General features: G+C 38.5%; 1 protein-coding gene and 1 long non-coding RNA gene across 4 annotated transcripts in view; both read right to left on the bottom strand.

The window, feature by feature from the left end:
- The window catches only part of pik3r3b (phosphoinositide-3-kinase, regulatory subunit 3b (gamma)), a 209289-nt gene that overhangs the window by 167783 nt on the left and 16719 nt on the right, over nt 1-24787 (bottom strand). The window lies entirely within an intron of this gene.
- Nucleotides 13323-24454, bottom strand: LOC106675118 (uncharacterized). Of its 2 annotated transcripts, XR_013093780.1 has the most exons (5): nt 18608-24454; nt 17843-17908; nt 17337-17492; nt 16792-16884; nt 13324-16490 (listed from the first exon to the last, which is right to left on the bottom strand). It is a non-coding gene; the product is annotated as an uncharacterized LOC106675118 (long non-coding RNA). The 2 variants fall into 2 exon arrangements; XR_013093779.1 differs by lacking the exon at nt 18608-24454 and having other exon boundaries at nt 13323-16490; nt 17843-18598.

Below are 24787 nucleotides of genomic sequence, written 5' to 3'. Positions count from 1 at the left end.
GTGAAGGGTCAAAAGGAAGTGCACTCCTGATATTAGTCATAATTTCTGTTTAAACCTTATCAAAGCACTCGAGTTAGAGCTTTGTCTCTGTGTTGCCTCTTAAGTGGCAGCGGGGAAAAGATAAATGCGCACAGACCCACCAACTAGCCTCCCCACACATAATGTCTGCATAAATATACATGCAACTACTTATGACACTTACATGGATATTTGCATGATCAAAAATGCTCAGACAGCACTGTCTATGGAGACCTGCATGTTTGAGTTTCCAAATAGTGGCTTACTGTATATGTGATTCATACATACAGTAGAATCTCATACAGATCACATGCATGTGTACGAATATCAATAAATGTGATTTATAAAGTAGGTCTCTTTACACCTCACAGTATTGTTTGGAAATGATGGAAACACGGGCTGATCCGTAAAACCTTTTGGTCCTAATCTGATAGGACACTGCTAAACAGCTAACTCTGGCCTTTTCCCCCCCGCTGTGTCTCCTGGCACACCGTCCACATTTCTATTACTGTGATTAGGGCTGCTCAATTAATCGAATTTTAATCTCGATTACGATCTGGGCTTTCAACGATCATTAAAAATGACTGAGCCGATTATTAGCCCCTCCCTCATGCTTTACTCTCGCGCACCTCTCTGCATTTCGAACATGTGTCACAACAATTAAGAGGACCCGAGGGAAGCTCGGAAAGCTAAGCAGAAGTTATTTGGAGAGGAGAGTGACTGCCGTTGGTTGAAAACAGAGGTAAAAAAAAAACTTCAGTGGTTTGGAAACATTATGGGTTCGCGGAGTCAGACGTGGATCAAGTAGACATAGTGTGTAAACGTTGCTACGGTGTCTTAGCTGCACCACAGAGCAACACTGCAAAGTTCACTAAACATAGATGTTTACATTTTTTATTTATTTTTTATATTGCAAGCATTTGCACTGTTATCAGTATTTGCACACTATTTTATATTATTTTTTGACAATCTTTAAAGTCATTATTCAATACATTGTTATTGTTAAATAAATATCGTCAAATAATCGAGATCTCAATTTCAGTGAAAATAATCGTGATTATCATTTTTGCCATAATCGAGCAGCCCTAACTGTGATCAATGTCACCATTCTTTACAAACTCCAATTCCATAGTCTTGGACTACAGTTTATAGCAATTTTTCTGATCTAGAGATGAGTAGAAAAATGAGCTAACCACATCCTGTGGCAAGTGGAGAAGTGGTTCGGTTCCATAACACTGAAGAGGCAGCTGATTATACTGATTAGTTATTTATTTTCACAAAGTATTAAAATAAGACAGTCTTACAAATTCCTTTATGTTTTAATCCTTTAGCAAAAGTAGGCCATCTGATGGGGCAGGTTTGAATACAGAGTGCAAGGGAGCTTTAATGTCTGCTGATATCCTTGTATTTACCATCTTACTGCGAAGACAGCCTCTGTTCAGACATGTTCCCCCTATCTTTCTATGTAATGTCCTGTACAAGGTAACAATAAAAAAGTATTTGTTTATTTGTTTATTTTGTCATTGCTTTTGCTTTTTCTTTCTTAACAGTACAGCTGTTGAGAACTATATCTGTTGTAGGCCAATATCAGCCAAAAATATCAACTAAAAACAGCCATTGTCCGGTTTTGCAATAAAGCACAAGTCTCGGTACACATAGGCATTAGTCAACCAGCTTGTTAACCCTCTCAAGGCAGGCGTTGCAGATTTGCAACAGTTAAAAGCTAACAACCTGATTACCCCACATACATATTTTATGAGTATTTTTTACTCAGAAGTACCACTGCAGGTATTCTTTTGTGCATTAGCAACAAAAACTCAATTTGAGCCTGAGAGGGTTAAATATTCCAGAGCAGTTCCTTTTGTTAAGACTGTGCTGCATAACTGATAACATTAATTGGACTTGGTGAACACAAACCTATTTGCTCTGTCCTCTATCTCTGTGTAGCGCGCAGACACACACACACACACACACACACACACACACAAATCTTTTTCCGTGACGTCAAACCCACTGAGACATCGCATGCTAGCAGACATCTCTGCAATTAATGTGTGTGCCCACTGCAGATGCCATTCCTTATTTACATATAAATTAAATATATAGAAACACGCCCACATATTCATAAACATACATGTAATGTGGGGAACGTGAAGTGCTACCACAGGCATATAAATTCACAAAGTATTTTTCAGGAAACACTTAACAGTAATTTGATTTCCATGCTCTATCCTGCATATGTGTATGTGTGTGTGTGTATGTGTATGCGTGTGTGTCTCAGACAGGGTTACCTATGTGAGATAAACCAAAAGCTCAGACTGCATTGCTTATCTATTTGGAAATACTGTGAATTCCAATATATGAAAGCATGACACATGCTGACTGACTGATAAGATATCAAGAAACACTGCTGCCCTTTCAGAATAAAGAAAAAAACAACCAAACAACAAATCCTCCCACCTAAAGGAAAATCACATAAACACCATATGCCGTCACATGGTCAGTATAGGGAAGGTTATTTTTAAAATGTATTCCACTACAGATTACAGAATAAATGCCCTAAAATGTATTTTGTAACGTATTCCGTTAAGTTACTCAATGAGAGTAACGTATTCTGAATACTTTGGATTACTTAATATATTATCATGCTTTTGACAACTACATGAATTTACTATTGCTGTGTGATTTATTACTATTACTGAAGGTTACTCACCATACCAATAGCAACTAGATTTTTAAATCTTAATATAAAATGAGTAACAGTAGGGTGGACATTAGGTAAGGCTGCACTTTTTGCAGCAATCTCGTATAGAAAACTATTCCATGCATGTATAAAACAGGTCCGCGGCTCTGAACCGTAGTAAAGGGACATCTGGCTAATACCTCGGGTTCCGTGTCGGGCTCCGTGTCGGGCTCGTAGCTGAAAACTAGCTTTACTTTGTTCTCTGGGTCAACTTTGCTAGTGAGAGACAGAAGAAAAGAAGCTCCAAAGAACTTATTGTTTCAGAGGAAAACACAAACACAATGTACAGTCGAGTCTTAATAGCTTACTTACAACTGGGCTCGTCAGGCACTGTTTTCGGCTGCAGTGGTTATTATTATATTTACATGCTTCCATCTCCCATTTCTGCTTGATGACAAGTCGTACTTTTAGATTCTCCTTTTTCTCCTCCCCTCGCGCTCACAGACACATAACGTAGCAGTACGGACTGCACTGCCCATGAGGCTACATTATTCAGGGCTATACCTGTAACACTCTGCCTATTGCCTTCATATTAAATCATTTTTTGAATAATTAAAAAAAGATATTTCTTCACGTCATTGTGCCGCAAGTAGAGGTGACATGGGGTGCGAGATTGAGACACAGGCATTAGAGCCTCTTATTGCATGTTTTGTTTGGGTTTCCACCGGTGTGGAATTACCAAAAATAGGGCATAGCCTAACATATGAAACTGGAAATAACCGCCATGTAATCCATTTATTTCAACAAAGTAACTGTATTCTGAATACCACCTTTTTAAACGGTAACTGTAATGGAATACAGTTGCTCATACTTTGTATTTTAAATATGTAATGCTGGTACATGTATTCCGTTACTCCCCAACACTGCACATGGTATACCCTCATCACATCTTTTAAATGTCAGAAAATAACATCAAAGATGAAGAATCATTTAGGAGACATACTGATTCATTCCTGAATATTAATAAGAAAGACCTGGTTTAATAACAATAAGAGAGAGAGATGTGACAACAGCAGATTTTTGTTCAATACCTTGTAGGCAGTTAAAAAATGCAGTTAACTATATACAGCTTGAGATCATGACATCACCAGTGCCATGCATTATGAGAATGCTGTTCATGCAAGTAAGAGCTGATAATGTAGAGTAATATATGGAAAAATATGGTTTGGAAGTCAAACTGTGGACATTAAACTCATCATAATGGTGATGTGCTGTGTTGTAAAATTACACAACTCTACATATGGCTGTGATAGAAACTTTACTCGATGAAGTAAATGGTAAATGGCCTGTATTTGTATAGCACTTTACTAATAATAATAATAATAAAAAACTTTATTTATAAAGCACATTAAAAAACTAAGGGTATACCAAGGTGCTGGACAAAAATAAAATAGAAAAAGGGAGAAGGGAGGGAAAAGAGAAAGTACCTGGCACGTATCAATTATAAAAACCTTGACAATCATAAGATATAAAAGTAGTTCACAAGCATAACGGATAAAAATGTACCAACGCACACCAAGTGTTAACTAGGTGGAAAGGCAAGATTATACAAATAAGTCTTCAGCCGTGATTTAAACAGTGGCATAGAGTCAGACGCCCGGATAGCAACAGGAAGGTTGTTCCATAAGACCGGGGCAGCTACACCGCGAGACTTCAGCCGAGAACGAGGCTGCTCCAGAAGAATTTGGGTAGCAGATCTAAGTGCTCTGACAGGAGTGTGTAACCTGAGAAGCTCATTGAGGTAGCTCGGTGCCAAATTATTAATGGTTTTGTAGGTGAAAAGTAATATTTTAAATTGAATACGGTATTTAATTGGAAGCCAGTGCAAGCCAGCAAGAACAGGAGTGATGGAAGAAAACTTCCACGCTACCTGTCAAAAGGTGTGCCGCCTCATTCTGGACAGTCTGCAATCTAACGAGAAGGGTGGAGGAAAGGCCAATGTAAAGAGAGTTGCAGTAGTCCAACCTGGAAGTCACGAATGCGTGAATTAGTTTTTCCAGGTCAATGTGCGGAATATAGCGCTTAGGCTTAGAAATGAGGCGCAGCTGATTAAAACTAGACCTCACAACAGCAGACACTTGCTTGTCAAATTTAAGCGAGCTATCCAGTAGTATGCCCAAATTACTGGCATAATCAGAAGGAGAGCTAGCAAAAGGCATCAGAGCAGTACACAGTTGGTCGCGGGGGATTTTACTATCAAACACCACGATCTCCGTTTTCTTTTCGTTCAGGACACACAAAAATAGTGAAAAGACATAGCAAGATCGTCAGTAATCTCAAAATAAATCTGTATATCATCAGCATAGCAATGAAAGGCAATATTATACTTCTCAAAAATTGCTCCAAGAGGGAGCAGATATAGCAAAAAGAGAATAGGGCCTAATACAGATCCTTGAGGCACACCACAGCGTACAGGTACCGAGGAAGATGAGAAGTTACCCAAATTAACCGAAAAAGACCTGTCAGCAAGATAAGATTTAAACCAGTTGAGGGCAGTGCCTCTTACACCCACAGTATGCTCAAGTCTTAGTAGAAGAATGTTATGATCAACCATATCAAAAGCAGAGGAAAGGTCCAATAAAACCAGGACCACAGAGCGTCCAGAGTCAGTGCTTACAAATAGGTCATTGAGAACTCTAAGCAAGGCCGTTTCAGTGCTGTGCCGTGGCTTAAAGGCAGACTGAAATTTCTCTGCAATGTTGTTCGCGTCTAAATACGCCTGAAGCTGAGAGAGCTGAGAGAGAACTAGTCGCTACTAGTCCCTAAGGACCCCAAAGCACTTTACATATGCAGTCATCCACCCATTCACACACACATTCACACACTGGTGATGGCAAGCTACATTGTAGCCACAGCCACCCTGGGGCGCACTGACAGAGGCGAGGCTGCCAGACACTGGTGCCACCGGGCCCTCTGACCACCACCAGTAGGCAACGGGTGAAGATAAAAAAAGAAAGAAAAGAAAGCAACTGAGACTGTCCAAGCTGGGGCTTCTGATTACAAGGCGAACTCCAAACTCTTGAGCCACGAAAGTAAGATTGCGGTGCTTTCCAACTTGGAAGGAGCAACAACGAGCTGAAGTCACAAATCCATGAATGCATTCATGGATTCAAATTTCTCATGTGATGATGGAAATGATTAAGTGTCACTAAGGGACAATCTTGACTATATGTTTTAATAAACTGGTGTTCTCCAACTTTTGATTTTAGAACTGAAGAAGTCTCCTGGATGATACATGAAATATGTTTAAAAAACTTAAGGAAGTTCAGTTGTTTTCTATTCAAGCTCTTCTGGTAAGCAGCTAAGCTGCTCGGGTCTAGGCTCAGCAAGAAAGTCCTATTCCAGGAACCAGGAATTTTCATTGTCTAAGAATAAAAAGGGAGTGGAGGCTATCCCAACAGGTATAGGGGAATAGATGGGATATACCTTGTATAGCTCACAAGTCCACCACAGGGCTAACACAGAAAGATGGACAACCTATTACACTCCCACCTTTGGGCAATTTATGAGTTAATCTAAGCCCACTTACTGTCTCTTTGTACTGTGGGAGGAAACCACAGTACCCACAGAGAAAATACAAACTCCACACAGAAAGGGCTGTGCCAGATGGTGGATTTGAATCAAGCACATTCTTGCTTTGAGACAACAGTGCTAACCACTGCCCCACCATGCCATCAAAAAATAAATTAATTTAAAAAAAGAAAAGAAAAATCACATTTTGTTAATGAAGTGTAACTATAGAACACATGGCAACATAAAAGCACATTATATTAGTTTCAGATTCCAGCAGGAGACAAAACTCTCTTTGGGGTTATATCAGGAAGGACATCTGGTGTAAAAATCAAAACATGCAGAGATATGTGTTGTGGCAAAGGACAGTCAAAAGTAGTTCTACTGCTGTTTTGAGATTATTGTGAAACCTTGGCAAATGATCAAAACTAATTAGCCAAATAACCCTATTAAGAAGCCATCACCAAGGAATGTGCAGTTATTGTAAGGTTGTTGCCATCAAAACTAATACTAATCAACTAGATCATCAGTTCCTTAGATGCCAGGAGTGTATGAAAACTGGTGTTTAAACTTCATGCCAAAAATACAGCATTTGTGTACTTCATTCAAGGCCAAGTCTTTTAGATTTGGCCTTTTAGACTTGGCCTTAAGGAAAGTAACTAAAAAGAGCAACAAGCTTCACAATGTGTATATTATGCAAATGTGTTCCACGCTGATGTAGATAACTCAGAATCAGGCCTGATTTTATCTACATCTGATCTACATCAACTGAAGGCAAATCACACAGTTTGATTCAGGCAGTGTGTATTGTCGAAGAGAATACCCACTAAACAATGGATGTCGGATAGACATGCAGATCATATCTATATTGGGTCAGGTGGTCCATGACCAATTCTGGACACCTACATGATGTCCAAACTTAGTCCACAATTTGGATGTCCAACCATGACACAACCTAGACTTCAATCCGATTCAGTAAAAAGGACTACATGTTATGGTCCCTGATAATGCATTGCTTTAGATGGAGAGACTCTTGAGGGATGGCTGTTATGAGGAAAGGCAGCCCAGAAATATTGCCAGCAGCACACAGCGTCGTGTGCCTCAACTTTCGGTCTTTTACCCAGGTTAATCTGCCATTTTCCTTCCTTGGTTAGGTTTAGGGATTAGAGATCTGATCTAGATTATCATTTTAAAATTTGGGACACATCGTCAGTAGTGGACCTTGGATTCATCGGGTGTTTCGGCCATTATCACTGTGTGTGTCACTGGTTTATGTTAAATTGTTATTTAACATAAACGTAGCGGGGCGACCATGGCTCAGGGGGTTGGGAAGCGGATCTGTAACCGGAAGGTCACCGGTTAGATCCCCGGGCTCTCTGTCCTGGTCGTTGTGTCCTTGGGCAAGACACTTTACCCTCCCGCCTACTGGTGTTGGCCAGAGGGGCCGATGGCGTGATATGGCAGCCTCGCTTCTGTCAGTCTGCCCCAGGGCAGCTGTGGCTACAACCGTAGCTTGCCTCCACCAGTGTGTGAATGAATAGTGGTATTGTACAGCACTTTGGGTGCCTTGAAAAGCGCTATATAAATCCAATCCATTATTATTATTTCTCTCATCATATTCTTCTCTTTGAATGCAATGTTCAACATTTGAAGTTTGGACTGGGTGCATTATTCTTTAACACATAACTATTTCTGTAAAGAAAACATGCGCCCTCCACCCTCTGAAGACATGGGATTACAGAGCCTATAGATGTAAAACCATTATAAAGACGACATCTAAAATGAGTGTAAGTTTGACTTTGAAAAGACGTCCACAACAACCACATTTAGACTATAAATAGCCCATACACGGAGGTCCTATGGACGTTTACACTAGACATTGAGCAGACGTTGAAAAATAGGTGCAGCCTGGCGTTACAATTAATTAATAAATTAGTTAAAGAAATGGAATAATAATGATAATAATATTCTCCTGATTTGTCTCTGTCAGACCGATATATATTGTGGTGTATTTAAATCACCTGATAAACATGAATTTCACTATTACTAAATTTAGCTACAAAACATCTTAAAGTTTGTCTGAACCTTAGTTGGCGTCTTTATAGCAAAACCAAAACATGGAGGTGGGTCCCAACAATATGGCTATGTGAAGACATTTAATCCCCCCATCTATCATACAAACACACACACACACACATAAATAGAGGAGAAAACCTAGCATTACAGTTGGCCTGCGGTCAATAGATGTTAGCTGTAGTTACCTTAATGGTATCTAATCAGTGCTACCCCCACCTGTATAGGAAGCCATCAGACTGTGACATACTCCAGGGAAGGTGGGAATGTAGGATTTGAGCATTGCACTGTCAGCCCATGACCTGCATCAGCAGTTTTTATAAATAGAACTTCTTTCAATCATTAATCCAATTTAAAAAGCAACAGCAGAAAGCTGATCTGAGCTAAACTGGACAATATCATGTCACCTTTGAGCTCTGTGTCTGTGTGTGTGATTAAATGCTTCTGCCATCACTAAGCAAAACTACAGACTGCAAATATTTATTAGATTAGAAAATTTAAAAAGAGGGGCAGGTAACTAATTAATTGAGGGGGGTTCAAGAAATGATAGTGAAATTATCTTCAGCTTAACGTTGTGCCTGGCTAATTAAAAACCAGATTAGTTTACTTTTGAAAAGCTTAACTCATTCACCGTCTCCGTCTGGCAATTCCCGATGAACACAAAAACACAATCCTGTGCTGACTGATTTAATGCCTCCATTGTTAGTGAACATTGCTGCAACAGCTGCTCAATGTCGAGAATGTTGAGTCTTTGCAGCGATATAATCACAATTTGGTTGTAGACTAAAATATTTTTCTGCATCATTTGCTTTTGGTGAATGAATGTATTTTCCAAGACTAAAAGTATTAGTATCGATATATAACATTTCCTGCAAAAATATTGCAAATTATAATTGTATTTTGGATTTGAGGATATAATCCTCCTTTTTTCATTGGTATGCTTTACGTGAGAAATATCTGCCAAATATAGTAGAAGAAAATGTTTTTGTGTGTTTGTTTTGCTATTTTGATGAGTGCCGTGGTTTTTACAACAGCCTTTATTACTTTCCTTTTTTTAATGTTATTTATTAGCGTCCAGTATTTATTGATATCTATGTTATGTGGTTAGAAACATAAACCACCGAGCTGACTTGATCCCCCACCCCCAGATCTTACCTCCACTGAAGACAATTGCAGTGACTGCTGTGTCTGTCTAAACATCTGTGTGCACTTGAGGATAATGTGGGATGCGATAAACCAGGATTTTCTAAGGTTTAGCTCTGTGCTAATACCATACTATCACAATGAACAGATGGGAATTACCAACTTCAGGTGTTGCCTGTGTATCTATGTATGCATGTTTGTTGCTCCGTGACAATGACAACTGCCACAACTGCCTGAGACTCTGAATGTCTACAGGACTACGAGTCAACTGCTTTCAAAAAGTATGTCAAAAAGTGTTTGTTTTTATTGTTTACACCTGTGCTAATTCTCCCAAACCTCCACACATGGCATAAGCTCTCCATATGGTAACAATAAAAAAAAACTAAACTAAACTAAAAAAAAACTAAAACTGACATTAAAACAAGACTGAAACTTTTTAACTGAAAACTAAATATTGTCTGGGTAACTTACAGAAAATAAACTGACAACAAACTAAAATTAGAATTAAATGAAAAATAAAAAACTATTAGAAAATAACTCTGATCACAGAGGTTTCTTCCTGTTAAAAGGGAGCTTTTCCTTCCCACTGTCTTGCTTATAGGGGGTCATCTGATTGTTGGGGTTGTCTCTGTTTTCTCTGTATTATTGGAGAATTCTTACCTTTTACAATATAAATTAAAGTAATATATTATTATTAAGAAAGGGGGGAAGTAAAACTAAATAAAAGACAGTAAAGACAAGCTTATGTATAGGTTCCCCAATTCTAAAGCCCAGCAAAGCGTATCCAAAGAAGACAAGTGGGGATAGTACTAACTGTGACAATTAAGATTCTGTGTTGCTTTGCCCTGGTTTCTCACACTTGAGTTTGTCTTTGATTTTTTTTTCTCACTTTCATTGCTCCCAGACTTCAATAATTCTTCTTCCAACCCACCCCCAAAACCCCTGTGTTGAATTCAGCAACATGCATAGCTGTGTCTGTGATTAAATCCCTGAAACTGGGCCACAGCCCCTCTGTACCATTTTTGGAAGTTATCTGCTTTGGTTTCAGCCGAATGAAAAAACTACGAACCACCAGGGAGCAGGTTCCCCATTTCTACATTTCTAAATTTAAACTGCAATCCTAATCATTGTGGCATTCTCTCCTGCAGGCTTAAAGCTCAACACTGCACAGACACACATTTTTATACCAGTCTTATGCCTGGATACTACCAGGCTGTTTCGTGTCCTCCAAAACCCCCACCACACCACCACCCACCACTGGCTTCTTGCCAGCGTTGCAGGAATGAGCCAGTGTGTTTGATCTTTTGTGGCAGCCACGTTCTTCTTTGAGAGGGAAAATGCGCTACTGGTGCAGCAAGATTCAGAAAAAAGCTTTCAGCCACCAAAGCTGCACTGACAAAGTGTTTGTTTGTCTGTCTCTGTGTGTGTGTGTGCGTGTATTGGAGAGGAAGAGATTACATGAAGAGAGCTTTTAGGATAGAGAAAGGAATGGGAAAGATATTACATAACTTTTCAAGCAGCATCGCAGGCATGAAGAGATATCATTCTTCAGTGAGTTACATTGCAAAAATAGCCAAAAGTCCTTAATGTAAAGTAAGATGAAGCTATAGTTCATTGTTGAGTCATTCTCAAGTCCTTGTAGTTATGTATTGAGGACAGTCTTCTAAGCTAAAAGCCACTATAAATGACCATGATTTACTTCATACTCCACGAAAACCATGATGCTTGCAGTTCAGAAGTACATAAAAAGAACCCTGTGTAACCTTACTGGCAACAGCTGGACTCTGCTGACTTGGTCCAAGCACACCACGCAGGTGTTATCATTCCAGCGCGGCACACAGACCCGCCGTGTTCCCTCGCCGGAAACAAGCATCGAAGGCGTTGGAAAGGGAGGGGGGATGAGTGAGTGCCTATCAGTGTAAGTGTATGTGTATGTGTGTGCGTGTCCATAGTTCAGCGGAGACAGTGTCCTTCGCTCTATCAGTCTAAGTAAACAGTCTGCCAGCCAACCCAGGTGGCCTTCATGGGACGGGAAGAATAGTCATCACACAGTCGTTATCAGGGAGTTGTTTTGGTGGGCTCCAGCCTTGGGCCTAGCAGCTGGAGCCGTGGTGTCCAAATGTTGAATATTGTTGATTTCTCCCTTCAAAGTGCTGTCTGGCAGGAAACCATAAGAGGGATGTGCTTAAAGACAGCTGGGAGGAAGGTCCAAGTCCAGGTAAAAACAATATTCAGTGCGTACTGGACCAGAGCACAAAATTTCACACACTGGTAAAATCATCAAAGGAGAATTTGCTCCAGGCCCTGGAACATCAGCAGTACCTAACAGAGGGGTTAGACACAGACAATTCACACCAGGAGCCAAAGGACTTGTAATACTTCCTTCTTCTAACTCAAAGTCATCAATTGGCAAGGACTCTTTGTGGTTGTATGGTAAGTGGGAAATGTGGATTATGAGGTGGTGCTGTCTCTCTTCCACAGCATGTCTTTCATCCTGTTTTCCTTCTCTCACCCCAACCGGTCGCAGCAGATGGCCCCGCCCCTCCCTGAGCCTGGTTCTGCCGAAAGGTTTCTTCCTGTTAAAAGGAATTTTTTTCCTTCCCACTGTCGCCAAAGTGCTTCCTCATAGGGGGTCATATGATTGTTGGGTTTTTCTCTGTATCTACTGTACAATATAAAGCACCTTGAGGTGACTGCTGTTGTGATTTGGCACTAAATAAATAAAATTTTATTGAATTGAATTGCTACACAAAGTTGAGGCCTGACGTGCCAAATTCAAAACATTTTTGATATCTCCGCCTCACACCTTTTAGGTGGCTATGAAACGCCAGCCCAGAGAGCAATTTGCTCTCTTCACTGCCAGGCCATACCACCCTCTATGACACCACACTGAAACTTTCCCAGGTGTGACGGTGTATTCACAGCCCTACAGGTTACCTGAAGACAAAAAAGTGATTCAAAACAAATTGGTTGCTATACTGGAGATTGGAGTAATAGACCAGTCTCACTAGTTCTAGACATGAAGACAGATTAGTTTGAAGATTAGTCTACCTTGACATTGTCCCTCTGTGGGACACTCCCACAGGGCTTAAATTTGGCAGTCTTCACCATTTGACCTTAGAACTGAAGAAGCTTCTTAGATGAGACACGAAACGTCTTTAAGCAACTTAAAGAAGTCCAGACGCTTTTCTTTCCAAGCTCGTTAGACTACAATGACCTGGATGACTGAGAACCTCCACAGACATTAGTCTATAAAGTTCTGTGTAGACTAACACAAGATAAATGAAGTCTAACAGTTTGCTTATTCAATGCACCAGTTTGACAAGCTGCTGGTCTGGTTGGGCCCTGCTTGTTTTTTAATGCTGGATTGGGCAGATTTCTTTGTCTAAAGAGTCCAAGGAAACAAACTGTGTTCTGAATGGTTTATAGAAATGCCTGGACCTCTCTGTAGTTTGTATGTTATCTCTGTACCTGTGGGCTCACTGTGTGTACCTTGAAAGTGTAACTTGTATTGGTAGTGACTGGCAATCGATCCATGGTGTACAGGCAGTAAGCAAAGAAAATGCATGGATGCAAGTTATATTGTGTTAACAGTTTCTGACAAAACATTCAGCTACTAGAGTTTCACTTTTTTGTTCATTTATTTCTGAAAATAATAATAAACACAAAACAAACATGCTGAGACAACCACACGTCTTTCCTATTAGAATCATTTGATGTGACAACAGAATTTAATAACAGAATATATTTAGTACATTAAAATAAAAATAATATCCAAAATATAAATCTGTATTAAAAAGAAGCATCTATTATATAAAAAGAATAAAGTAAAAGAATACTAATTACTCCTAAAACACTATAATTTATTGTGGTTATTTCCACAACTTTGAGACTGTGAAGTAAAAGGCAGAAGCTAGAAAAGAAGTGAAAAAAGGCCTTTAGAAGACAAATACTACTCTGACACTCTGTGACTGTTTAAAGACAGCAATTTTAACCCTGCATCTAGTGGGCTCTGACACTTTTATTCTTTATTCCTGACTCTCACTGTGACAGTGATTGCAGCAAGCGATAGTTCCTCTGTCCTCGTCACGCTCCTGTCATCTCCCGCTTACTTACTCTAGTATTTGATAGTGATGGGCCCTGTTGTGGAGAGCAGGAGTTGAGCATTTTTAGTCCATGAAGATCTTCTCTCATGTCAATCCCTTTCTAATATCTTTCTCATTTTCTTTGTCTCTCTGCTGTCAAGTTTTTAGAGTTTTAGCTGTGTTTCTGGACTCTTTTGAGCGAAACATCACCCTTAACTGACTCTGGATTTGAGGAGATTTGCTGTCTGCCATGAGCACGGGGCTATCGGCACTGTCATCAAGCCTCTCACTGGAATGGAAGTGTGATGGTTTCCACCCAGATCCATGAAGGTCATGATAAAAAAAAAAAATCACTCAAGCATTAATTTTGGAATTACCCACAGATCAAAAACACTGAAAGATGTGGAATGAATGATAGGTGAGTGAGGGAGACACAAAGACACTGCTCTCATGGGGTTCAAAGCGTTTTTATTTATTTATTGCTGCTGCCTTTTTCAGTTCTAAAAGCAAGTCAAGTCTGGTTATTATTTCTACAATTGAATACAGGGGAAAATGAGAAATACAATCATGAGTAACAGCAGCATTGGAAGGAAGAGAGGAAAAAGTGAGCATAGGGGGCTTTCGAAATACTCTAAAGATATATAATATGTGGGATATATAACAAAATTTCCCATAGAGAAAACAACTTGGAGGTAAGATTAGATAAGAGGGCAAGGGAGAATTGAAGAAGAAAAGGATACAAAAGAGAGTGATTCACTCAAAAAAATGAAACGTTGACTTTAAAATTATTTTGTCAACAGGTTCCACGAAATTGAATTATGTTAGTTTAAAGCAAAAATCTTTAGTTCATCTAATTTAAAAAAAACTACTTAAGATTAACAAGACATATTTAAGACTAACTAAATCAAGTTATGTTGTATGAACATAGATGATATATTTTCAGGTTAGATAGTTTAGATTAGTTACTTCAACACATTTCTTATTTGTGGCAGTAAAATGTTAAATTTAAGTTAGATTAATTCAAATATTATATTTTCAGCCACCTTGTGCTTTATTAATTAGTTTTACATAAATCTATTTTGTCAACAGGTTCCACACAAATGAATTAAGTACATCCAACTTATTTTTTAAAATTTCTTTTATTGCCAACACATTCAGTGAGCATTAGTGTAAACCCAGTCCAAAATAAAACACAACAGCTCATTAGGGTTAGTAATTAACAGTATGTAGACAGATGCAACATCAAGACTTTAAATTAAATGTCTGTATCTACCAGAAATAGAAGGAAAAAAAAACGCATTGAAGATCACATAACACATTGATAAGATGACACTTGAGTTATGCACATGTGATGCTAGTAAGGTCTGTGAGTGTTTTTTTCTTTTAGTGTCTAAAATGGATAGCAAAGTTGCTATTTGCAATGATTGCTCAGGGTCAGTCCAGTAACACAATGCCAATGAAGTGCTTTCCTTTAACAATGCAAAGTGAAGTGTCCACCTCAACAGCCACAATTTAAAAAAATTTTATGTAACAACAACAACAATAATAATAATAATAATAATAATAATAAATAGTCCACTGATATTAGCAATCAAAGAAAATCACATCACCATCCCAAATAAAACTTTAACAAAACATGCCAACATTATGGTCTAACAATAAAACAGCTTGTCAGCGTTCAGTTTTTTTGCAACAGGACAGCAGTAACCATTTAACACTTGCCACTGTCAACATTTATTTTACCAGTGTTTGGGCAAAAAACTTCAGATGTAAACATTTTAACATGGAAACAATTGTTCGTCTTTAAAAGTCCACAAAATATACATTCACCCTGCATTCCCAACTTGGATGATCTGATATCCTCGTGTTGGTGTTGTTCCCAGACCATCATGAAAATGTTGTTCCAGGTTCAACATTGCAAGTGACCAATCACATTGTTGTGACGTTATTCTTTTGCGCGCCAAGCCATTCGTGCATTTATGAAATTCCAATGTTGCAAGGACAATATCAATTCTGCTTACTGTTTATTAAAGGGTTACGGTTAGGGTTAGGGTCAGTTGATCGGCGGACAGAGGCGGTTTCACGCAGCTTAAGTACAGTTTTTTGTTTTACGCCGGTTTTTCCCGAAGTCGCAAAAGTATGACGTCACAACATTCTGATTGGTCACTTGCAATGTTGATCCTGGAACAACATTTAGTATGATGATCTGGGAACAACACCAACACGAGGATATCAGATCAACCTCCTAACTTACCCTTATTTTTAGTATGTATTGCAATTACCTTTACAATGCACGCAATGTAACACAAACTGAATATGAACATATTTCCACCTCATAACAATATGCCTTGAACGCTAATATACACACCACCCTTCAACATTTCTGGTGCAGTATCATCTCTCAATTGAATCCTTTAAATCTCAATACTTTTGATTGTCTCTTACTAGCCCCCCCACAACAGTAAAATCTCTCAAATTGTAGTAGTTTACAAACTTTTCAAAATGTTCTAAATTTCTCTTAAATGTAATTTTCCCGTTATCTGTCATTTACAAATTACCATTTTATTCCCATTCAGCCTCCGAAAAACTTCTGTCCATCTGACAGAACATTCATCATCCAAATTAAAGGTTGGCTTATTCATTCAGTGTATTCTTGAGCAACTGTACCTTGGTCAAGAGTCTGCTGACATACAGATGAAGGAAGAGCTTCTGAAGTACTTCAAAGAAAGCTTTCAGTCTTGAGGTTAACTGAGATTCAGTGCATATATTCCACCCATTAAGAGTGCACATGCAGAGGCCAGGTCTTCCAGGTCATGCAGGACACACTAGATGGTTATACCCACATCGGCTGGCATCAGCTCTTTCGATGGTAAAGATAGCAAGGGTAATTTGTTCCAGCTCCCTCTGAACAGCTGTAGCTTAGACACATGAAAAAACATAGAAAAATGGCATCCAGTTTTTAAAAAAGAAAGAAAAAGGGCCAAAGCTACCCTTTAATGACGTAAACACAATATTAGGAACATGCACCCCAGTGCGCCACTATTTCAGACTACAGATTCAACGATAAATATAAATAGTTTGGGTATACAAAAAGATTTCCCAAAACATTTAAACAGGTTCCATGCAAATTACAACAACAACAACATTACAACATGCAACAACATTAGTTATTCAAAATTTGGTTTAATACAGATAAAAAACTAAACTAAAATTACCAACCAATTATTCTTTGAAGAGGATGCTTGGGTCTTCATTCAGGTAAAAAGGTAGTGCCCTGAGGACACACTCCCTCCCCTTTTCAATAGTTTCCTTCTGTAGAGAGTGGCAGAGATACAGGAAGAGAAAACAGATATACTTTAGGATGACAGAAACTCACATTATACGCAAAATGAATGACATAGCCACTGCACAGATAGACATGTACACAAGACCAACTAATCATCACATGGACATGAATAGTTAACCTGTTGGGCAGGGTTTCCACCACATTATATATGTCCATAATGGAGGTAAAGACAAACTAATACATCATCTTTTTTGCATTCAAAACATAACATAAAAACATTCACTTCTGGTTTAACCTAAATCAAGGGATCAGATTTTACATATGTTTAGGTAATTTAAATTTTCCAACGTTTTGAGTACCAAACTTTGTCTTGCTTAATATAAATGTAAGTGCACTGTGCAGCTACCATACACTAGCTGTTTAAATTTGAAAATGATCTTATTAGCCATAATATTTTGCTACCAACAGAATAACGCACCTGTGTGGCTGGGGCCAAAGTTTGTCTAATTTTCTTCCCTGCAACGCCTCCTTTTTTCTTGAAGACTTTTATGAGCTGGTCAGTGTATTGGTCAAGTTGTGTAAAAAGCCTTGGAACATGTGCAGCAGTAGTAATCCTCACATATTCTGCTTCCACCTGAAAATATGTCAACAAACACAACATACTGTACTGTAAATATACATACTATATGTACACATATACAAACTAAAACTAATGTAGAAAGACCTCATTAAAGCTATAATTTTAACACAAACATTTACACAAAATGCTAATGGAGCCATTACAGCTTTTATTGTTATTTATCAAGTTCCAAAAAATATTGATCACAGCTGATCTAAAAAGAATTTCATGCCTCAGGCCCTTGAACTGCAACCTTTACCATGGTTCAGATGTGGAGAAGAAATAACAGGGGCATGGGATGGGTCACAAAAGAAAACTTAACTTATAAAACAGTTTTGTTTTTAAAAGTATAACAGTTCACATACCACATACAAGCTCAGCAATACCACATACACCACATCAGTATAGGAGGGAGCAGGTAAAGGCAGGATCTGAGATTTATAAAGTAAAACAAGAAATTCATTACTTAATTTCAAGAAGCAAATTATTGTTTGAATTACAACTAAATAAAATACTACTCAGAAGAAAAGCAAGAGATTGACACTGCCATGTGCTAACTTTCTATAGAAGCAATTATCACCAGGTCTGTCGACCTCCATTGTCTGTCCACTCATATGTCTTGAATAATTTTATTAAAAAAATTAAGTGTGTACTTTCACAAACTGTAATTTATAACTACATTGATATGTATAACTCCGCTAGGAAACATGCTGTATTTACAGACCATTTTTACATAATACAGATTACTGATAGAGCAGAACAATGGTGTCACAGTGGCTTTCGCCCTTGACTTTTTGGATTTTAAATGTCACTTTATGCTATCCTTGCTATCCTATTCGATATTTCCGACTCTCGGATTACAGAAAAGGAATCCCAAGAAAGCAAATGGAAAAATAACCCCTTGAAAGAATAACCCCATGAACCCCTGTAGCTAATCCCTTAATAAAACAAAAAACAATAAAAATGTTTCTTACACAGTCCACAAAATAAGCATGTCCAGGACCCAGTAAAACTAATGTAAAACAAGCGCACGCAAACGATAAAACATGTCTTGTAAGACAAACGCAAAATATAACCATGCTGGACATATAGATACTACACAACATAGTCAAAGAAAAAAGTGGTCTTACCTCTCAAAGAAACAGCAGCTTGGCGCCAAAACAGCCTTTTTCAGTTAAATTTGAAGTCTTGCGCATGAGCAGGTACAAGCCGTGAAACCTTCTTGTTCTGCGCGGTTTCATTACAACTGTTTTTGCATTACTGCCTCCTTGTGGATATACAAGGTATATCGATCCTAATTGACTTAAATGTTATGCGATCAAGTAACACATTAGTATTATGTACGTTGAATAATAGACACAATTACGTAGACTTGATTAGAAAAACATATGTTAACTTAACAAAAACATATATTTTAAGTAAAATGAAAATAAATAATTAATATACACTGAACAATCCACCTCATTCATTTTTTTGAGTGTTCCTTTAGAGGCAGTGCTATAGTAGAATGGTGTTTTATTAAACAAGAAAAGTAAGGAGGAGTTCAACTAGAAGGAGGTGAACCAGAGAGCTTTAAAGTGTTTATACTCTGTATGTGTGTGTGTGTGTGTGTGTGTGTGTGTGTGTGTGTGTGTGTGTGTGTGTGTGTGTGTGTGTGTGTGTGTGTGTTCTGAAACAGCATGTAATTGAATTTCTCATGTACTCAGTGAGCAGGCACACAGCCCAAGATGCATGGGTCTTCAAATGCAGGGTGACAAATTCACAAATTAATGCAACCAAATATAGAAAAAGAGACCCCATGCAACAAACATGTATCTACCCCAAAAAGCATCTTTCGATTTTAAATGTTATCTATATAACAGGTGGAGAGCACTGTATGCTATTTTTTATGATTTTCCTGTGTAAAGAGAAAATGAGTAGACAGAGTGACAGAGAGGAAGGTCGAGGCTAAATGATGAAAAACAACAAAACTGGGTTAAAGACAGAAAGCACAGCAGAACTGAATAATGGAGCAGAGGAGGGAAGAATGAAAGAGACAGCTGCACAGAAAGATGGAGGTAATGAGTGAGGAAAAGTGAGAAATGGGGTCAGACTGCTCAAATAATGGACGTGTGCAACAGTGCAAGTAAGGAGCAGAAAGCTAACAAAGACAAGGCAATCGCTCTGTCAGTCAGGGGCAGAATACCACTGAATATCTCTGGACTCACAGTAGAGATCTTGATTTTTGGGGGAAATTCTAACCTAGATCTCTTGCCAGGATGTGCACATATTAATGTTATTTAAATTTGTCAATTTAGTATTTTTTATTTTATTTTAGTATTTTTTTATATCTGTCTAATTATTCAATCAGATTAACTGACACTCAGGAGATCCATTTTGAGATAATGACCACTTTAACCAAATTTTGCAACAGATGGAAAAATGGGTGCACACAATAGCATTTTGAGTTTATTTCGTATGTCTGACTTCTTATGATGCATTAGAGTAATGGTAAGTTCTAGTGTTATTATTTGTTTGTCTTACTTGGGTTTTGTTTAAAGTTTCATCCATGCTCCCTTTTTATGTGTTATTTTCTGTTTCCTGTGTAAGTCGCTTGTCCTCTATGTCTGATTTTTAGTTATGTCTGTCCCTCGTTTCCATGTCCCTCTCCTTGTGTATCATTCTGTCTCCCCAGGGTCCTGGCTAGACCCTCCATGATAACACCAAGGCCTGGAATGGCGCAGATACGTCTGCAGCCTGTCCACAGCTCGGACACAAGCATTTCACTAAATGTTGTACTGTGTATGTGACAAATAAAATTTGAATTTGAGTTTGAATTTAGTCTTATGTGTTTCATGTCTGCGTTTTTTATGTCATATTGTAAAGCTGTTGTCACAGTCTTCGCGTCATTATGTTTCCTGTTTTATTTTGACAGTCTCGTGTTTCTATTTTCAGTGTGTTTAGTTTTGCTTCCCCTGTGGAATCATGTTCATTTGTTCAATAATAAAAAATAGGACAGTCAATGAGATTCACATCAAATTCAGTACATTCACGCTGATGCTTGTCAGTTGCAAAGATCATCATCCACGGGCACAACTGTATAAAAATGTGTATTTGCCAGATAAAAGAACTTGCCAGAAACTTTTGGACATCTCACCATAAATCAGTAAAATATACTGAGAATCTGCTCAGGCAGACGCATTTCTCTCTCCAACACAAGAAAGAATAAGTAGTAAAGATGAGGGTAAAATGGTGGAATAGAAGAGCAGTGATATGAAAGAGACACACATCACTTGGCTGCATGAGCTAAGCATTATTGTGTGTCTGTGTGTGTGTGTTTCAAAGCTGGCATAATGAGGCAGGGGCAGTTCAGGGGCAGTTCAGCTTTACCCTGGAGTACAACAGAACCAATGATGTTAAACCAAGTCTGTGGGGGAAAAAAAACTCCTCAGAAACACAGGAGAAGAAAGAAAGTGGAATAACTAAAACTAGTGCCTAGACTGTAAATATGTCTCATCTGTGAGTTCTTTCATTAATAAAACATTAGACTGTCTCTACAGAATGTTACTCTCCACTCTCTATAGAAAGCCTTTCATTTAAGATTAAATTATTATTAATAATTTGTTATCTAATAATTTGTTCATACAGATTATTTGAAGTCTTCTAATTTTTATTTCAAAAAAGCTAAAAGTATTTATAACCAGATTTGTGTGTGAAACACTAATATAGATGGTTCATAAATAAATTTGTGCATATCTACTGTTTATTGCCTACATAGAATTTTTCTGGATATGGATCATCTAATTTGTTGACTCACACAAAGTAAAAAATATGAAGTTAGGATCTATCCTTGCTGTTACGACAACTCCTGCTGGTTGAAAAAAATAGAAAGAAAGAAAATATAACTGACAAAGGCGGGAAGTTAGGGTGATTAATGACAGAAATGGAAATGTGCTAACTAATGAAGGCAGTGTTTTGCAAAGGTGGAAGGAGTACTTTGAGGAGCTGATGAATAATGAAAATGAGAGAGAAAGGAAAACGGAAGAGCAGAGCATTAGTTTGGAGGAAGTGTTAAGTAATCCAGATTGCATAAATATGGTGTTATAGAGATGTGTAGGAGAAAGGAGAATGGACTTTTTGACCAGACTGTTTAACACAATTTTGGAGCGTGAGAGGGTCTCTGAGAAATGTATAGTAAGTAAGTAGTAAGTACAGACATCTTCACCAACATGGTCCAGAAACGTACACTGGATGAAACCATAGTGTTTCAGCTGAGAAAGAGTACTACAGATGCAATGACTGATTTGAGAGTCTTGGTGGAGAAATAGAAAAGGTCAGAAAGATTTGTATTTTTTGTGATGAATGTATGCTGCTGGTGCAGGGCATATATGAGGACAGTGAAGCAGTGCTGGGATAAGTAGTAGGAATGACAGATAGGTTAATGTGGTGGTAGAATGACATCAGGGATCATCTCTGAGTATGGCGTTATTTTTGTGCCACTATTCTGAGCGCACGTAAAAACAAATTGAGCCATGTAAAAAAAATTTGCAGGTGCAAGTGTTGCATTTTGAGGAGAAATTTATTTTGAGCGAAGAAAAGCTACATTTGAGTGAACAAAATTCATTGCTGCGTGCAAAAAATGTATTTCAGTGTTTGCTATTATCCACACACACGCACAATAGCAGCCCCTCTCGCTCAGTTTTTGAATTTGCGCTTGCTCGCAATGTGTTGCTCGCGCTCTCAACATTTCTGCCCGTGCGCGTTCAACTCTTTCTGTACACCGTTATATTTGTGTCACAAAACCAGCCAATCACAGACTTGGATGCAAAAAAATCTGATTGGCTGCTTTGGTCTCCAATCAGCTCAAAATGACGAAATGCAATATCCCAGAATCCATTTTGTCCAAAACTCAAACGAGGCAGTGGCGGAGGAACACAGCGTGGCGGAGTTTGAAATATTACTCTTTCTGGGTCACAAAATAAACTTTTAAGATATTTTCATGCGAGAATGGTGCTGTGTAAACTTCTAATATCTGCTTGATTTGTCAAGACATCACATATTTGCATAAGTGCTCTAATGTTTTCGGCCACCACACCAGCCTTTTATGGCTAAGGGATAAAAAGACAAGATACCAAACTGGAAGTGATAGAATTAAAGATGCTCAGATTTTCACTGAAAGTGACCAGAATGGGCAGGATTAGAAATTAGTATATCAGAGGGACAGCTTAGATTAAGCTCCTTGGAGATAAGTTAGAGAGATAAGCTTTGGATGGTTTGGACCTATACAGAGGGAGGATAGTAGACAATAAAGGACGCTGAGTGTGAGAAAAAGAAGGTTCATGAATGTAGCCAAAGAGGACATACAGTGTTGATGCAACAGTGGAAGATACTAGGGATAAGGTGAGATAGAGGCAGATGATGCCGACCACTAAAGGGACTGGCTAAAAGAAGGAGAAGACATTTCAAGCAGGAAGAAATCAGCCTCAGGCATGTAATATATCTCCATGAACTGGCTGTCAGTTTTAGCCATGAAATGAAGTCTCCTTCCTCTCCACCCTGAAGAAAGAACTGTCCACTCTACACTTGGACACTGTGTAAACTCAGACCTGTGTCCTTAAACTCATCTAACTCCCCAAACACACACATTTGTTCTGTCTAATCAAACACCCTCACTTAGTGTGTTCTCATGTATTAGATGCTGGAAGGACTTTAAACACTTGGTGAGCATGGTAAGAGGTAACAAACACACAACACATCTACCTTACAGAGACCAAGGGTTGTTCTGTGTATACATATTGTGCTGAAATATAATTTGCATTTCCGCTAAGGGCATGGAGAAATGTCCCTCTTTTGAATGTAAACACAGTTACTTTAAAAGATGTGCCAGACACTTGAAAAGCTTCAAAAATATTTGTCAAACTTTGTCAACACGTCATCAGATGTATCAGGCTTATCTTTTAGCAGGGCAAGAATGCCGTGAACTGCTGCAGGTGAAGGAGAGCTGTGTGTTTTATACCAACCTCTACAATGACACTATTCAGCATGCAGTCAGGGAGTTAGCTTTTTCAGAAAGCAATACCACAGTTACCACAGACATTCAGTACAAGGGCACTGCATATAAGAAGGAACAGTTTCTTGTGTACAGAAATGACGAGTGTATGGAGTTTGGTGAACTTCTACTCATCTTGATTCAAAATGACACATCTGTGTATGTTCTAATGGATATCCACAAAGGCATCTTCCTCTCAGAATACCATCTGTATTCTGTGACAAAGGACAGTCTTGGGTTACAGTGTATCAACATTAATGACCTGCCTGATTTCTATCCTTTGGTATCATACATTCTTGAAGGATACAGAGTCATTCCACTAAAGCATAGTATTGTGGCAAAATAATGTCCAACTAATAGCTCACTTCTCACTGTAAATAGTTTAACATTAATATAAGTGTTACCTGATCCATACCCTGCTCCATCAAGTGTATGAACTGTATGTGATTTTCTGTGAAAGGGCCTCGCCCAAAACTGAGGAGGCAAATGGTCCGGATTGTTGTGACTGAGATGATGGAAAAATGCCCTCATGTAGGTAGAAAACATTCAATTGACGTTGCAAAAAAATGGTGGCAAAATATCCCAATTCTCTGCTAGATTTAATAGAGGGTGATATTGTTGGCGCAGGCTACCTTTCACTTGTCAAACAGTTGCAGAACAGAATTGAAAATGTAAGGCGCACTTCAACACCCAAAATAAGAAAAAGAAAACATCAGACTGACTCAGACCACACAGACGAGATCCCTTTAGAAGAAAGAGCAGCCATGCAGGATTTTGTTTTGTTTTCTTTGTGTGTGTGTGTGTGCGTGTGTGTGTGTGTGTGTTTTGTTAAATAAAATAACAGTCTGAATCCGGGTCCAAGCCTGACCGAGACTCAGGGCTAGACCAAGCGTCAGCTGACGTCTGACTACCTGTAACCTTTGTTTTGGATTTTAAAAATGCTAAAGTGTGACATATCACTGCAAAAGACACTCGTGAAGGGTGCCAATACTTTTGACCATGCATTGTTCACTTCCCCACAGCATTTTGGTTATACTTCGTCTTGAACGTGGTCATGGCCATGACTGTGTGTATATATATGTGTATATACTTAATTTTTACTTTGTACTTGTATTTTAACTGATCAATTATAAAAATGCTTAATAAACTTTTATATGATTTTTATTCTACAGGTGTTTCTTCTCCATAAACCCAGAAAAAGGAACCAAAGTAGAGAACAAAAACTCAAAGCGTCGTCTCAGTGTGAACCCTCGAGTCCTCACCCTGATTCAGGATCTCGCCG

The sequence above is a fragment of the Maylandia zebra genome, linkage group LG17 (assembly GCF_041146795.1).
Source record: "Maylandia zebra isolate NMK-2024a linkage group LG17, Mzebra_GT3a, whole genome shotgun sequence".
Lineage (NCBI taxonomy): Eukaryota > Metazoa > Chordata > Actinopteri > Cichliformes > Cichlidae > Maylandia > Maylandia zebra.
The sequence above is the reverse complement of the archived record's forward strand: the minus strand, read 5'-3'. Positions and strand labels throughout refer to the sequence as shown.